Source organism: Mauremys reevesii, linkage group 1, assembly GCF_016161935.1.
Source record: "Mauremys reevesii isolate NIE-2019 linkage group 1, ASM1616193v1, whole genome shotgun sequence".
Taxonomy (NCBI): domain Eukaryota; kingdom Metazoa; phylum Chordata; order Testudines; family Geoemydidae; genus Mauremys; species Mauremys reevesii.
The window spans coordinates 290899056-290916922 of NC_052623.1; the positions used below are offsets into that span (position 1 = coordinate 290899056).

The window sequence follows — 17867 nt, forward strand, 5'->3', positions numbered from 1 at the left end:
CACTGGCTAGAGCAGATGTATAAAGAAGAAGCACAGAGATGGTCTTTCTGCTTCCACCCAGCATAATGAAGCTGGGAAATAGGTTCAGGAAACTTCTAGGTCTAGTCCAAAGTGGCTTCAAATCAGGATCACTGGGAGTGATTTATGAGGTATGATACCTTTTAGACAGTTGGACCTTCTCCCACGTAGGAGGTGTGGAGAGCTGCATGTGGATCTGAAAAAACAACTGTCCAGGTAAACATGGGCAGTGGGTATCATAGACTGGGGGAGGCTGTGCCTCCCCAAACAGCCTGGCATGGCCCTTCCCACACTCCCCCCACCCCAGGCCCCTTCCTGCAGTTCCCTGTGCCCTGCCCTGGCCCAGGCTGGCTGGGGCTGATGCTGGCCAGCCTTCTGCGGGGACTCGCGGTGACTGGGGCTGGGGCTGCACTGCCTGGCACACCGGGGATGGGGGCACTGTGGCCATGCCACCCGTCCACCTGGCGCTGACCAGGGGCTAGCCTATGCAGGTCACCGGCTGCCCATGCAGGGCATAATAGAGGACCCTTTGTCATTTATTTTATCAAAAATAAATAGCGATCAAAATCATGGCCACATTATGAATCATTGACTACAGTAGGTTAAATGTGTTATTAGCTTATGCAGTATTCCCAATGCCAAATGTTCAAAAATCAATGAGACGGGCTTAAAATCTTGATCTCTCTATACAAAATTTGAATACTGTTCTGTTTTTTGAGCCTCTAAGGATCATATTTTCAAGCTTGTCTCTGTAATCATAAGGACTCAAAACTTTTTATAAAATCAGTTTCTTAGGTAATGACATGACTACAGGAGCAAGGGCTTTCAGAGAAATACCAAATATTGCGAGGCTTGTGATAAAACGGTAAGAATTGGCAAGACTGCTTGTGTATAGAATCATAGAACTTAAGATCAGAAGGGACCATTATGATCATCTAGTCTGACCTCCCGCAAGATGCAGGCCACAAAAGCTGACCCACCCACTCCTGAAATAATTCTCTCCCTTGACTCAGCTGTTGAAGTCCCCAAATCCTGATTTAAAGACTTCAAGTAGCAGATAATCCTCCAGCAAGCGACCCCTGCCCCATGCTGCGGAGGAAGGCGAAAAACCTCCAGGGCCACTGCCAATCTACCCTGGAGGAAAATTCCTTCCCAACCCCAAATATGGCGATCAGCTGAACCCCGAGCATGCGGGCAAGACTCTCCAGCCAGACACTCAGGAAAAAGACTTTCAATATCCCAACATTGACTCTCGGTACTAATTACCAGAGGTCGCACGTTATTGACCTATTGACTAAATCACGTTATCCTATCAAACCATTCCCTCCATAAACTTATCAAGCTTAATCTTAAAGCCAGAGAGGTCCTTCGCCCCCACTGTTTCCCTCGGTAGGCTGTTCCAGAATTTCACACCCCTGGTGGTTAGAAACCTTCGTCTAATTTCAAGCCTAAACTTCCCGACTGCCAATTTATATCCATTTGTTCTCGTATCCACATTAGTACTGAGCTGAAATAATTCCTCTCCCTCCCTGGTATTTATCCCTCTGATATATTTAAAGAGAGCAATCATATCTCCTCTCAACCTTCTTTTGGTTAAGGAAAACAAACCGAGCTCCTCAAGTCTCCTTTCATACGACAGGCTTTCCATTCCTCGGATCATTCTAGTGGCCCTTCTTTGTACCCGTTCCAGTTTGAATTCATCCTTCTTAAACATGGGAGACCAAAACTGCACACAGTACTCCAAATGAGGTCTCACCAACGCCTTGTATAACGGGACTAGCACCTCCTTATCTCTACTAGAAATACCTCGCCTAATGCATCCCAAGACCGCATTAGCTTTTTTAACGGCCACATCACATTGCCGACTCATAGTCATCCTGCGATCAACCAGGACTCTGAGGTCCTTCTCCTCTTCTATTACTTCTAACTGGTGCGTTCCCAGCTTATAACTAAAATTCCTGTTAGTCATCCCTAAATGCATAACCTTACACTTCTCACTATTGAATTTCATCTTATTACTAATACTCCAGTTTACAAGGTCATCCAAATCTCCCTGGAGGATATCCCGATCCTTCTCCGAATTGGCAATACCTCCCAACTTTGTGTCATCCGCAAACTTTATCAGCCCACTCCTACTTTTGGTTCCAAGGTCAGTGATAAATAGATTGAATAAGATTGGACCCAAAACCGAACCATGAGGAACTCCACTGGTAACCTCCCTCCAACCCGACAGATCACCTTTCAATACGACCCGCTGCAGTCTCCCCTTTAACCAGTTCCTTATCCACCTCTGGATTTTCATTTCGATCCCCATATTTTCCAATTTAACCAGTAATTCTTCATGCGGTACCGTATCAAACGCCTTACTGAAATCAAGATATATTAGATCCACCGCATTTCCCTTGTCTAAAAAATCTGTTACTTTCTCAAAGAAGATCAGGTTGGTTTGGCACGATCTACCTTTCGTAAAACCATGTTGTAATTTGTCCCAATTGCCATTGACCTCAAGGTCCGTAACTACTCTCTCCTTTAATATTTTTTCCATGACTTTGCATACTACAGATGTTAAACTAACAGGCCTGTAGTTATCTGGGTCACTTTTTTTCCCCTTCTTGAAAATAGGAACTATATTAGCTAATCTCCAGTCAAACGGTACAACCCCCGAGTTTAGAGATTCGTTAAAAATTATCAATAATGGGCTTGCAATTTCACTCGCCAATTCCTTTAATATTCTAGGATGAAGATTATCCGGGCCACCTGATTTACTACCGTTAAGCTGTTCAAGTTTGGCTTCTACCTCGGATACTGTAATTTCCAACCCCGCACCTTCATTCCCATCAGTCACTCTGCCACTATTCCTAAGCCCTTCATTAGCCTCATTAAAGACCGAGGCAAAATATTCGTTTAGATATTGCGCCATGCCTAGCTTATCCTTAATCTCCACTCCGTTTACAGTTTTAAGCGGTCCCACTTCTTCTTTCTTGGTTTTCTTCCTATTTATATGGCTAAAAAACCTTTTACTATTGGTTTTAATTCCCTTCGCAAGGTCCATCTCTACCCGGCTTTTGGCCTTTCTCACTGCATCCCTACACCCTCTGACCTCAATAAGGTAGGTTTCTTTGCTGATCCCTCCCATCTTCTACTCCTTGTACACTTTCTGTTTTTTCTTAATCACCCCTCTGAGACGCTTGCTCATCCAGCTCAGTCTAAAACTGCTACTTAAGGACCGTTTTCCCTTTCTCGGGATACAGGCCTCTGACAGCTCCTGCAACTTCAACCTGAAATAATCCCAGGCGTCTTTCGCCTTTAGATCCCTAAATATGTTAGTCCAATCCACTTCCCTAACTAGTCGCCTTAATTTAGTAAAGTTAGCCCTTTTGAAATCATAAACCTTAGTCTCAGATGCAATTTTGTTTATCCTTCCATTTATTTTGAACTGAATTAGCTCATGATCACTCGAGCCAAGGTTGTCCCCTACAACCATTTCCTCATCAAGGTCCTCACTACTCACCAAAACCAAATCTAAAACGGCATCCCCCCTCGTTGGTTCAGCTACTACTTGATGAAGGAATTCATCAGCTATCACATCTAGGAAAAGCTGAGCCCTATTATTATTACTAGCATTTGTTCCCCAATCTATATCCGGGAAGTTAAAGTCTCCCATGATCATACAGTTCCTATTAGTATTTACCTCCTTAAAAACATTAAAGAGTTCTCTATCCATATCCAGGCTAGATCCCGGCGGTCTATAGCACACCCCAATCACTATCCCAGGGGAGACTCTAGTAGTTTTCTTCCCTAATGTAACCATTGCCCAAACAGACTCCGTATTATCCATTCCATTACTAGTTATTTCATTACAGTTTACCTCATTATTGACATACAATGCTACTCCCCCACCTTTACCTTTGTTTCGGTCTTTCCTAAACAGCACATACCCTTCCATACCTGTACTCCAGTCATGACTACCGTTCCACCATGTTTCGGTTATTCCTACGATATCCGGTTTCAATTCTCGGACCAGGAGCTCCAATTCCTCCATTTTGTTACCTAGGCTTCTCGCATTGGTGAACAAACATCCTAATTTTTGCTGTTTGGCTTTTCTCACTTTTGTTACTCAATTTGGTAGGGACATAGTACCACCAGTATGACCTATTGGTCTAGTATCCATCCCCACCCCACCCCTTCCTTACGTCCAAACCCCTCCCTCTGGCTATATCCGTTCTTATCCTGTTGTCCTCCCTCTCAATGTTTAAATTTGGCGTGGAGAGTGACTGGACATCTCCCAACTGTCTCCCCCCAGTGTGCCCAGGCCTGGTCTACAGTGGGGGGGGGGTCGATGTAAGATACACAACTTCAGCTATGGGAATAGTGTAGCTGAAGTCGACGTTTCTTATTTTGACTTATCTCCTGTCCTCATGGTGCGGGATCAACGGCCACGACTCTCTCCGTTTACTCCGCTACCGCTGCTAGCCCTGGTGGAGTTCCAGAGTCAACGGGTGCGCATTCGGGGATCAATATATCACGTCTAGATGAGACATGATTTATCGATCCCCGATGCAGGTAGTCTGGACGTACCTCAACAAGTGAAAATTAGAATAGCGCTAGCAGCAGATGAGGAAGTAACATTTTTAATTAGTGCTATATGCGCTCACACACATGAATGCAGGGCTAGATACCTCATTCACTGGGGGCAGACCACAACAGTCTAATCTGGAAGTCCTTACTGAGATAAATCTCCCAACCAAGTCAACAGGCTTTTGTCAGAGTGACGACTATATAGTCTAGCTCACAAACTGAAGAACAAAAATATCAAATACTCTTTCACATCCAGGGTCACCTCTCAGCCAGGCCTTTCCCTTATTTTAGACAAATAGCCTTCTTTCATTTGGAAGGGAAATAAAAATCCTGGGACCCAATTTCCTTACTCTTCCTCAGGAATACAAGTAACTCCCATTAAATTCAGTAACTTCTATACAAGTTTTTCATACCCTGAAGGGGGAGAACCAAGCCTCTGTGTTAACTATAGTAATAAAGGTAAGAAAAGAAGACTGAATAAAGAGCCATTACCTTGCTCCTCAGGCTGTTTTTTCAACCATCATTTCAATTCCAGCAGCTGTGCAAGGTGGTACTGTAATGATTAAAATGGTAGGGATAGTGGTAGGGACAGTTGTGATTTCCAGTAACATGGAGTGAGGGCTACATTTTATAATCAGCTGCTATTAGGTAGTAAGAGATTAGTGTACTGACAAATGCATAATGAACCAACAGACCATCTGTTCACAAGGCTACTGACAGAAAGGCTCAGTCTAGACTCACTCTTGCCATATGGGGTTAATTTACTATTGGCTGTCCTAGATATTAAATCCCACCAAAAGGAAAACATAAATGTGTGTCTGTGAAAAATAATAGTGAATACAAAATATTTTTTTCTACTGCAGCTGTAACTGTGATCACTGACTTTAACCAGCGCACAGAGGATTTAATGTATATTACAATGGTGTGGGTGCACTGGATATGTCAAAGCAGATGAGACTGCGGACTTAGTTATTTCTCAGTAGTGAAATTCCTTTTCAGGAAACATTTAAAGCTCAGAATGGAGCAAGGTATAAAGGAAAAGAATATGTGATAAGGATGATCTGTAAGTGGAAGAAAAGCTCAGAGCTTTGAACTGTTACTGTTTGGGGGACATAAGCTTCTACATTAAAGTATAACATTTTTAATGTGTATCTTGTAGTCTTGCCCCTATATTTTAAAGTGAGTTTAGTGCTTGTGAAAGGTCTGGATTGTTAACCCAAGTCTATGGTAGATAAATAAAAGAGTCCCCTGTCCTATCAATCTAACATGTTACATGCGGCTTAAATTCACTTTAAAATAGTTTAAGAAATCAGGAACTTGTTTCTTTGTAATAAAGAGACTAGGCTTAGATGGTTGAAGCTTTTTAAAACTGGACCTCAATTAGGATTTGAATATATGTCTGACTGTTTGATATAACATGGGTAACAATCCTGCACTGTAAGAACTGGAGTACAGACTTACTAAGTCTCCCCATTTCTCAAATTCTGTACTGAACTTTTTTGTGACAAGCTAACCAGTGCCCATTTCATACAAGCCAGGTTCTGGCCACTGGGAACCCCCAAGAGGCACAGAGATGGTACAGTGACTCCATTTCCTCTATCTTCCAGCCACCCCCTGCACCAGTGCAGGAAGAATGGCCTGGGAAAGAGGGCGTGGCCAGGAGCTTCTGCTCTCAAAGTATTTGTGGCTGCTGGAACAACCCCTCAAGAACCATAGGCAACTGGACTGAATTTAGGCAACCCCTGAGTCTTCTTTGTTAAGAACTACCCCAAAACCTACCATTAACAGAACCACCTAGCTATTTTGGGGCAAATCCTCTAATTTACACCCCTGCTGAACCTTCCTGAAGGCTAAACGTGGCCTTTACAATACAGAGGACACCCTATCTACTATATTATTAAATAACTATTTTAGCCCTTTCCCTGCCATATGGCTATTTAGCACACATCCGGACATGGCAACCTCATGGGCTTCAGGGTGTCTGCCATGTGACCTTACATTTAATTGCATTGCCGCATGGTGCCTGACAGCACACCTACGGTGACACTAAGGGGACAGACTTGGGGAACTACATTACTTAGCAGTTTTCACCGCACTAAACAATGTAAGGCTCCCATAGTGCTGGTATGCAGCCTTATTTAATAAACAGTGGTGATTTAGAAATAACATCTGAAAAAATAAAAGCTAGGGACTTAAGTACGCTGAAAAAGTGCTGCCTATAGAAAAACCTCCACCACTCCTAGTGCTTCTGCATACATTGTATAGACCTCTCCTGACCGCCTACCGCATGCTTTAGTCTGTAATTCCGCAGGGTTCCAAGCCCAGTAATATGTATGTAAGCCACTCACAGCCATGCAATTTTTAATAAACCATTTATTAGCTAAGCATAGACTGATAACAAAGACATCTATGCTGAGAAGACTTCCTCTTTTGAACTGGAATTTGCACAGCTCAAATCCCATTTCCTCAATCTGCGGATTAATGTCTATATTATCTGTGTATGAAGGCAGATGTACTCTGTACGCATTGCAACAAGGGCCTATTTCCTCCTGTACTCAGAATGTACATATTTGTGTGTATTTGTAGCAGGATTGTACTGAAGGTCTGCACAGCTTGACTTGTGGGGGGAATGCTGTAAAATATTATGTATTTACCATTAAAAAGCCCCCATGCTGGGTATTAGGCATTATTTCTCTCATACTTTATATGTTGTAATAGAATATGAATGCTGTACTGCCTCTTTGAATTATAGCTAGAAGTAAGGCCCTGCAGAGAAATAGAGAGACAAATCCATTTTACAAGCTAACCTACTCTGAGCTGGTGCCATCTTCAACTGAGCCTGTTTGTTATGCTTCCCTGGAATTAAGACATGGTATTTGTATAAATTTGGAAACATGCCTTTGCCTTATCTGGTTTGTAACTTAGCAACCTCTAATTTAGGTTTCTTGCTGTTCCTAATAAAGTAGCTGATAAATCTAGTCAAGCTCTTACAATAACTTTGAGGGGAGATTAGAAGGGGAGTAGCTAAATACATTGGTTGCACCCATAGCCACATTCATTTGGCTAATATTTACCTTTATCCATAGAGACAAGCACAAAAAACACCTACTGCTCAAAGTCAAATTGAATTGGCTGAGTAGCTTTACATTAGCAGACGCCACCTGCTAGAAGGAAAGCAGTGATTTGTAGGCCAAAGAAGTTTCATAGGACATGATCTGTCTTGAGAGACAGTGATCTTTGATTTAGATCACTTAACTCAGTTAATTTGGGGGCCTCTGGACAGGGAGTTAAACAGAAGTGAAAATAAAAGGAGGTGACAAACATGAGCATAAAGATTATTGTGATGTATAATATATTTTCTACAATGACTTGACCCCACTGAGTACCTTTGGGCACTGCTGGCATCCTTCTCATCCACAAAGCAAAGCCAATTTTAGAAAAGGAGACCTCAGAGTTTTCTCTGTAGAGTGACAAAGCTACGAATGACACATATGTCAGAAGTATTTGGCATGTTCATTACAGAATTGCATCTTTATGAAGGGTATTTGGCACAATGCTAAAGAATTCCTAGTCACTTACAGAAAACTGTAGAACAACCTTTTCTTTATTTGTTTTCTTAATGTGTCACGTTGCCTGCATCTTCCTGGAACTGAATATTGTTGTAGTGTATCCCCTTGACAGAAGAGAGACATATTTGAAGGGCAGGGATGCTTTGAGTAACAAGCATCTTGTAAGCTTTTCAGGTATATCTAGACACTATTTTTTTCTCTTTTTATTCTAAATTGTGGGTTGGTTTGTTTCTTTTCAAGACACTTTCAGATTCCTTTCAATCTGAAAAGCAAACAGTGAGTTGAGGTAGATTCCAAATGAGTAATTTTATTACTAACTTCCATGGAGGAGGGGGAAGGAAACTGATCACTGGTTCATACATTTAGGCACATGTTTTCAGCCCAGGGGGAGGGGAGTTTCTACCAGTGTTGATAGTTCCCTTTACAACACATCACAGCCCTTGGATATTAGGATGGAAAAATACACATAGAATTGGTTTACAAGGATGATAGCGTTTATATTTTCCTTAAGTCTATTTATGGAACAGCCATGCAACCCCATGCTGCCATTTTGTTACCTCTCAGAAAGTAAGCAGAGCTGGACTGGGTCAGCCTTGGGATAGAAAACATTGAATGGGCACCTCCAGTTGTTACAGGAAGCAGCCCAGGTGATTGGACAGGTGATTTCCCATATAGTCAGTACTGAATCTATGCTCTAGCAAGCTAGTAAAGGCCATTATGGCATTGCTTTTTGCATGAAGCATAAAACCAAGGTCTTGTCCATGCATAGCCATTGAAAACCCCAGAGCACTTAGGGTATGTCTATACAGCAAGCTGCCTGGAAGTGTAATTTAAGAGCTCGAGTAGACATTCACATGCTAGCTTTGATCGAGCTAGCACAGTAAAAATAGAAGTGTAGTCATGGCTGTGGGGGCAGCAGGATGAGCTACCCATCCTGAGTACAGTCCTGCCCAGGACCCTAGGTTACTTGGGTGGTTAACCCGTCCTGCTGCCCACAGTGCAGCAGCTACCCTTCTGGTTTTAGCACACTGGCTCAATCAAAGCTAGCATGTGAATGTCAACCTGAGCTGGAAATTATACCTTCAGCTCCTAGTGTGGGCGTACAATTAGTCAGAGTGTAGATGTTTTAGTGCTTGGGTCCTGGCTAAATTCTCACTGAGAATTTTAATGTACATATTAATGTTAATAGACTTAATGCTCTCCTTACCTAAGGCTTTACCTTATCCTTCACTTTCTGCTTTCAGTGGCTGTGCAGTGTTGCTGTGCACTATTTAAGTGCAACTGCATTCCACTTCTGTCCCCTCGAGAAACTTTTTCAGTGCCAGTTATTTAAAAAACAAAAATTAAAAAATAACAAACAACTCTTTTTAATTGTAAAGTGAGCAAATTTGCTAGAAATAACTCAAGGGAGGAGGAAGAGATATGGAACAATAAGATTAGTTTTTAGAGTCATTTTTTTTTAGCCTCACTACCTTCCCTGCTATTTCCTGTGAACTCTGAACTGGAACTAGAGGCACATTCCTGCACTCCATAGTTAGACAAAACTCCCATAGACTAGTGCTCAGAGTAAGGCTCGAAGAATCTGGCTTGTCTGATCACTAGCTCCTTCCTGGCATCAGCAAGGGCCCCTGTGCTTGGAGAGCATACACTCTGAATGAGGTAAGGCAGCATTTTCTGCTGCTATCATCTTCCAGTTTTTCCACAGATTGTGGATGGGGGAACTAACTTCTACCAAGGGTGCTGTAGGAACTCCACCTGTGAGCACTACAGAGGGGAATCTCCAAATGAGCCAAATTCCCAGCTGCTCTGGTCATAACTGTGGAGTTATTGTGAAGGTTTAGAGTCACTACTCTGAGCAGCCAGTAGGGGCATAGAGTGGAGAGGTAAGAATCTGGTTAAACAGGGAATAAAGACAGCCTTGCATTCACCCCAACCATGGTGTTCTGGGTCTCTGTATTTGATCCCACTCTGACGCCATGAAGAGATTAAAGACCCAACAGTTCATGGAACACCCTTGCAAAATGGGGGAAAAGGAAAATGGACACATCAGAATCTCTATGAAACCATATTGGGTGACTTCCAGGGATCTTACCATAAACTGAGATCTGTTGTTGAAAGGATCCAGACTAGTTATCTCTACATCAGAGCAACAGGAAATCCTTGACTACGTGAGGGAAATCAAGACATTACAAAATGTAAGAAGAGAGCTGAACAATCTTTTGGGTGATCTGGGAAGAGCAAACAACTACAAAAGAGCAGTAAGGTGATATTTTTGCTTGCATTTGGAACTAACCCACCAGAACCGTTAATGCCATCTGTTGTACCAGGGAGGCCATGGCAGAAAGTTGGGACTGATGTTTTCTATCTGAATAGTACAATCTATCTTTCAGTGACTGATTATTTCTCAAGATTCATTGTCAGGGTGCTCAGACCCATAAAGTGCAGTTGTGGAGAAGATAAAAGCCATTGTCACCCATTTTGAGATTCCAGAGCAAGTTTTCTTTGACAATGGCCCTCAATTTCCCTCTGAGACCTGTAAGAGGTTTGCAGATATTTATGGTTTCACTCATATGACATCCAGCCCTCAGTTTCCCCAGAGTAACAGTGAAACAGAACCTGCAGTTAAGACAATAAAACAATTTATTTCTAAACCCTCAGATCCTCATCTTGCCCTGTTAGCATTCTGGTCAACACCTCTAGCAAATGGATTCAGCCCTGCAGGACTGTTGATGGACGAAAGTTGAGGACCACTATCCCATCCGTCCCTTCCCAATTAGAACCTGGTTAGCCTGACTTCCTAGAAACTACAGAAGAAGGGTGGTCAATATAAAACCTGTCAGAAAAGGGACTCTGACAGGGACCCTTGAGTCAAATCCTTGAGAGTACTGGTTCCAGAAGATCACATTGTGGTGAAAAATGCTCAAGAAAAGGGGACAGTGTAGGGATGTGCCAGATCCCATTGATCCTACTTTCTTTGTTTACTATCAGGAATCATCTGTTGGATTAGGTGTTGTCTTGTTGTGTCACCAGATGGACCTCCGATACACTCTGATTGCTACCCTGAGACTGAACCTGTGAACACCACACTACCTGACTACATAAAACTGCCAGCATGTCCTCCCCGCAAGGAGATACCCAGCTGGAAACAGATGGCCCCCTGTATTCCTGGAGGATTACATAAAATCTTGGGAATTCAAGAAAGTCAGAGGACTAGTAGCAGTATGTCTTAAAAGGGCAGAATAAATCCCTGACACAAGGCTGAAGGGTCAGGCAGTCTCCCAGTCCAACACAGGGTTGTTTGTTCTTGTTTCATGTTGCTGTTTCATTCTTGTCACATGTTGTTTAACGAAAAGTTTGGGTAAAGGTTTTATCACCTTTCCCTCTTCAAAACGGGGGATGTGGTGTTAGTTGTGAATGTTTAGAGCCACTATTCAGAGTGGCCAGCAGGCGGCAGAGAGCAAGGAGGTAAGAGTCTGTGTAAAGAGGAAATAAAGACAGCCTTGCATTCACCCCAAACACAGTGTCCCGGGTCTCTGTATTCTCTACACACGTACTGCCCAGCTAGCACCACCTACCTTTTGTGCTGTATTGGATAGAGAGCAGTTTGTAACCATCACCTCCTCCCCTTGCAGACTTTCTGCTGTCAGGCACATTGTGGGAAATACTGTCTTCCCCTCACCTATTTGGTCCTAGGTAAGAAGTAGTCAGGTGTTGTGTTTCATCAGCATTTACAGTCTTCCCAGTGGATTGTATTCCAGGATAATATACAAGGTATGTGCCAGGTTAGAGGACTATACATGAAGAGGTACATTTGTAAGAAGGTTTGGAGGGGGAGAGTGACACTCCCCACTGATTACCTGAAGCTTCAGCTAAAGTTCTAGTTAAGCAAATTTTCCATGTTCATAGTGGACTGCAAGTGATTGCTTGTATATAACATGTAGTCACATCCCTTCCTCCAACTTCCCACTTACACAGCCTTTGTGAACCTGGGGCCAGGAAAGGTTCCTCAATCTGCCTTTCATCCTATTAGTTTCAGTGGCTGCCAGGGAAGGATGATGATTAAAGCAATTGGTACTATTCCCCCTGAAGCCTGAGTGTATCTGTTGCACCTGCTTTTGGATCTCATTGCCCTACGGTAAAATGGAGCATGCTCCTACTACTTGCATTTTTTTTCATGTCTAGGAACATATTTCATATCATGGCTCATTAAAACAGAAGCAATGCAATGTCCTGAGTACTACACGCGAAGCTCTGTGGTAGACAAAACATTCCAATTTCTGTGTTCGTAAGCAAGATCTATTTAATTAACTCTCTCTTTAAGGGGGAAAAAATGGTCTGCATTATAATGACATAATTGTCTCTGACAATATTGTCAGTTTGGGTAGGTGCAATATTGAAAAGGCAAGCTGGAACTGGAAAATACAAATAAGCAACACCTGAGAAATGTGGGAGAATAAGAGTGTGAATATCAGCCAGTTGCATGATCCAGTTACCAGATGTCTGTGTGGGTTGTGAATTTAAATATCTACTTTGGTTTGCTCAAGTATATAATGCCTTACTCCAGTTAGTGTTTGAACATGTGCTTTTTCCTCCCATATGTGGGCTTTTGTATTGTGGTGCCCTTTAGAAATGTGCCTATTTTAAGTAAGACAAATAAATCCTATTTCCTCAGTATCTGTAATACTCCCTTGTACTTCCTGAGAGTCACTATAGGGATTACTGAGGCTAGGCCCTGATAGTGTGAGCTGATTTCAGCAGGTAGACCTGTAATAATAATAATAATAATAATAATAATAATAATAATAACAATAATATCATCTAGTCCTGATTATAGCTTTTCTCCGCTATAGATCACAAAGTGTTTTATAAAGAAAGTCAGTATCATTATCCCCACTTTACAGAGGTAGAAATCAAGGCACAGAGAGAACTTGCTCCAGTTCATACAAGTGAGTGACAGAGCTGGGATCTGAACCCAAGTTTCAGTCTAATGCTCTATCCACTAGACCACATTGCCTCTCTGACCTGTGTGCCAGTGTTGGGTCCCATTAGATAAGCAAGAGAGCTGGTCAGTGGAGCTCCTCATGAGCTCAGAGATCTGCCAGCATGAATCAACTTACAGGGGGGCTGTAGTTTTCTAAGGCAATAGGCAAGTTTTTAATGTCACTGCTGCTAGACAATAATGTCACCGCTGCTATACTCTGCCTAGTATTGCCTGTTGAACTGACTCTTCTTTTTTCATATATCTGAAATAAGAACAAAGGAAATTGAGTTAAAATGACTGAGTTATATTGCAATAGGATTCTTTTTACTGAATGTCACCAAAACATGACTTGAGAAAACGAGGCTGCCAAATGGCTACAAGCATCTCTGCTGTGGCTTTTTGAAGACAATGGTAATTACATCACAGATGATAAAGCTGACAAAATATGACATCACAAAATGCAAAATACATGCTTATCTTTTTTGAAACAGTAGCACAAATCCATTTAACTTTAAACTGTTGATGATCTAGAGCATTTTAACTACATATGCTTAAAGCCACTAAGACATTTTCATTTATGTTGATATAGAAGCTTCCTTTTGCCAGTTCCTTATTGAAAAGAGACCAAAATTAAAAAAAAATCTTGAAAAATCCAGATTTTTTTTTTACAGTTGACTTTTCCCACCACTGTAAAGTTAGCAGTGGACACATTCAATCCAAATTTCTATTTGTAGTTCCATAAAATAAGATAGTGTAATTCCAATTTACCTTCTATCAAGCAATACTTTATAACATGTATTTTTACAATACCTTTTGTAAGCTTGAAAATATTATTACAATTCTGTGGCTGCCTACACCTTCAGAGTTCTCACTGTGCTGCACCCTAGGGCCACCATTAATGTCTTGGTAGTAGTGGCAATAAAACCAATACTCTGCTGCCTCAGCACAGCCCCTTAATGTTACTCTCACAGATGAGATACAGTTTTAGCCATCACTACCTCAGTACTGTATATGGTCTTTCACACACTTGAGGACTTCTGATTCCATCCAGTAGAGGGCAGTGGCATACCAGCCAGTTCATTATAATATTTTAATCCATTGTCCATTTTGTCCCTTGCTGTTGGGGACGAGGGAGGAAATATTTATTCTGAATACAGTTGAAATTAACATTGCTGGGTTTGTTTTTTAAAAAACTCCAGCTGATATTGCCCTTTATCATATAAAACTTGTGGGCTTCTTTCTTGTGAGCATAATTAGGACTAGTATTAGTTAACTGCTGGGGCGATGCACTATTTAATAATCATACAGCAGACTGATTAATTTGAGAGACAACACCCTTTCCATTAGCTGCATGAGTACTCATCTTGTACAGAATCTGTTTAAGCTTCTGTAAACATCTAGTTCACATTGGGCAGGATCAGGGGTTTAACATTTGTTTGCACTATCACCCCCGTACTAGCAACAGAAGGCCTGTCCTAGCTTCTTTAGTTCCTCAAAAACAACTCAGATAGATCACTAGGTTTGGAAACACTTTTCACAGTTGCAGAGTCAGCTATAGTTTGTCAGTCCTGTTTGTTCTTCTCAGGAGACAGCAACTAACATGACTCACCCAGGCTGATTATGTTGCAGTTTCAGCCAAGCGCTTCTTGGCTCAGAGCAATGCTGGTGTCCACACTGATTTTGCTGCCACTGATACAGATTCTCACATATCCCCATCTGCTCTTTCAGCAATAAAGATATAATTTTTCTCCTTTATAAACAGGTATCTCGGTATAAACAAGTACATTTTTGACAGTTTCTCCTGTGCCTCTCCTCATTTCTCAAAGCTATAACAATTGCTCCCCTGTGGAGTAACAATTCTTGCTAGCTTCCAAATGTGACTCTCTGTTCTCTGATAGATCTGTTGTCTGACTCTCACTCTATCCTTGTTGTCTGTCATAGTAAAACTATTCTATTTGCCTTTGCTATACTTGAAAGATTGGTATTTGCTTAGGTTTGAGGAACTGCTCTTGCGGGAAGAAGAGTCCTTGTTCATCTGCTCATTCGTATTTCTGCTGAGATAGCCAGTCCTGTTCCTGGTGTATTTCTAATCTCCACCAGGGGCAGATAAGGATCTTTGTTATGTTTAACTTGAAGAGATTTTTCACTGTCTGAATAGCATCAGCAGTTATCCTGTTACTCTGTGGCTCTCCTGGCAAGGAGATGTACTGTGCTAATAAGTCTTAACAAATTCTTGAAATTCTGCATGTGGGAAGCGTGGTTTGTTAGCAGTACTCAGAACCTGTGGCATGCCTTTCCTTGTCAATTGTGCCTTGGCATGGATACACATACACACACACACACACACACAAAGCATTACACTTAAATACATAGGGACCACTTGATGGTTTTATATTCAGATGATACTGGATACCTTTCACATTTGTTCCAGACTTCAAACATTTATGGTTTGCTCTTAGCCAATCTCTAACATGATTAACCATCAATTAATTTGTTTCATCTCTTTAGGACAGTCAACAAGAAATCCCCAGTCTCTAATCAAAGGGGCTGTAGTGATACAGGATGGATTAAGATTAACACAGAAATGATAAACACAAAGGCCCTGATGCACAAAGCTGCATAGGTACCTAAACCCAAGACTTAGGTGCCTAAGTCCCAGATGTAGGCTCCACAGCCATCCACAAAACTCCCATTGAGCACTATCGGTGCCTAAACTCACTTGACACCTATGTTTCCAGGGTAAAAGTTCACTCAGAGCCGAAGCGTCTGCCTCTGGGCTTGTGCATGGCTGTCTTACTCTAGGCGTCCAGACACCTGTCTCCCACCTAAGTCCCAGAGCAATCCACAAACCAGGGGAAGAGAGTCATTCACTTGCCTGTTTCACACGCAGGGCCTGATCTGGTAGGTGTGCTCGGAGGCTGCCTATAGGACTGGGTCTTATTCAAAATCTGGCAGAAGAATGAGGGAAACCCAGGTTCAATTTCCCCCCCACACACACCCCTCTGTCTGATGGGGAGAAAGGATTTGCACAATCAGGAAAGTGCTCTAATCACCAGACTAAAAATAATAAGATGGGCACCACCTCCTCCTTTACCCATGTTGTGTGCAGGCACCTAACTCATTCCCGCAAGCAGTTATTTAGGCATCTAAGCAGCCTGGCTCCAGGAGAGGGGTTCATGTTTGTGGATCACTAAGGGCAGGTCCATACTCACCGCGCGGGTCGACGCGGTGAGTTCGACTTCTCGGAGTTCGAACTATCGCGTCTGATCTAGACGCGATAGTTCGAACTCCGGAAGCGCCGCAGTCGACTCCGGTACTCCACCACTGCAAACGGCGGTGGTGGAGTCGACGGGGGAGCCGCAGAGTTCGACCCCGCCGCGTCTGGACGGGTGAGTAGTTCGAATTAGGGTACTTCGAATTCAGTTACGCTATTCCCGTAGCTGAATTTGCGTACCCTAATTCGAACCCCCTTTTTAGTGTGGACCAGGCCTAAGAGATAGGTGTCTTCTTGCAGCTTGGACTTCAGCACCGATCCCTGTGAGAGAGGTGGGGCTTAGCACAAAGCCCTCTCATCACCATCTCCCATTGGCTGGTTTAGGCCACTCCCCACCTAGCATGGCAGCTTTTGTACGCCATTTTTTAAAGCACCTCTCTTTCCTCATTCATTATATAGGGAGCCTAGATGTCTAACTCAGGCCTTGCAGCATAGAGTCTGGCAGGCAAAGTTAGATGAATCAAGATGCACATTCTGCATCTAATGCTGAGAATATTTTTTCCTCTGAAACCTTAACTGTCATTTTAAATAGAATTCATACCAACTTCAGTGGGAGCAGGAGCAGGATGTAAACAGGGTAATTTCGTACCTTTCTCTCCCTCATCTCCCATCTTAAGCTGAAAATTAATTTAAAACATTGTCAATTTGGCACTGGTACGGATCCAAATAATACTTTTCCTTTATTTGCAAAGCATGTGTCACTTTTGTTTTAAATATGTTTTAATATTTTTCACATATATTCTTATGTTTAAAAGCATATGTTCTGCCAAGGTTTAAAGGGGAGTAGCTGCAATAAAAGATTCATGATTATTCCTATGTATATGAATTAGATTAATCTTTATATAGGTAAATACATCTGTGTGATACTATAAAACAAATGTAGTACATATATACTTCCTTGCTGGATGGTACAAAACATTATTGGTAAATTCTTGGGTAAGTATTTGCTATTGAGGAAATTAAATATTCCTTATACATTCAGGTCTTTGGTGAGGAAAGATTGCACAGAAGTTTCAGAAGAATCGGTATCTGCAGCCTACAACTCATACCACAATCCTATAGTAGCAAACCCCTGTGCCTACCCAATGAATTAAATAAAATTCTAAGCAAAGTGAAGCAAAAAAATATTTTGGACATTACCTTCAGAATCTCTTTTAATATTTCTCCTAATTTCCATGACATGCACTATACACTGTGTTCCGATAAATACACATGATGTAAAAAGGAAAAAATGAGCACTAAAATCTTCAGCTTTGACTTATCCATAGATAGAATTCTACCCTTTTACTTTTTTCAAGGAAAAAATATAATAAAAAATTCAAAGAATGACACTTTCCATGAGCATGGATGAGCAAGTAACTTAGGAGTGAATTAAAGCCAGAGAGTTGCATTAGGTCATTATGTACAATGGAAAAATGAACTTGTACCTCTCACTGTGAGTCAGCCA

At 42.0% G+C, this 17867-nt stretch overlaps 1 protein-coding gene across 1 annotated transcript in view; it reads right to left on the reverse strand.

Annotated features, from left to right (window-relative positions):
* The window catches only part of NAV3 (neuron navigator 3), an 862925-nt gene that overhangs the window by 831258 nt on the left and 13800 nt on the right, over window positions 1-17867 (reverse strand). Inside the window, exons 3-5 of the mRNA XM_039497831.1 lie at window positions 13283-13408; window positions 10258-10329; window positions 5089-5149 (exon numbers count right to left, since the gene is read on the reverse strand). The gene's annotated coding sequence lies outside the window, so the exon portion shown is untranslated. The remainder of the gene's footprint in view (window positions 1-5088; window positions 5150-10257; window positions 10330-13282; window positions 13409-17867) is intronic.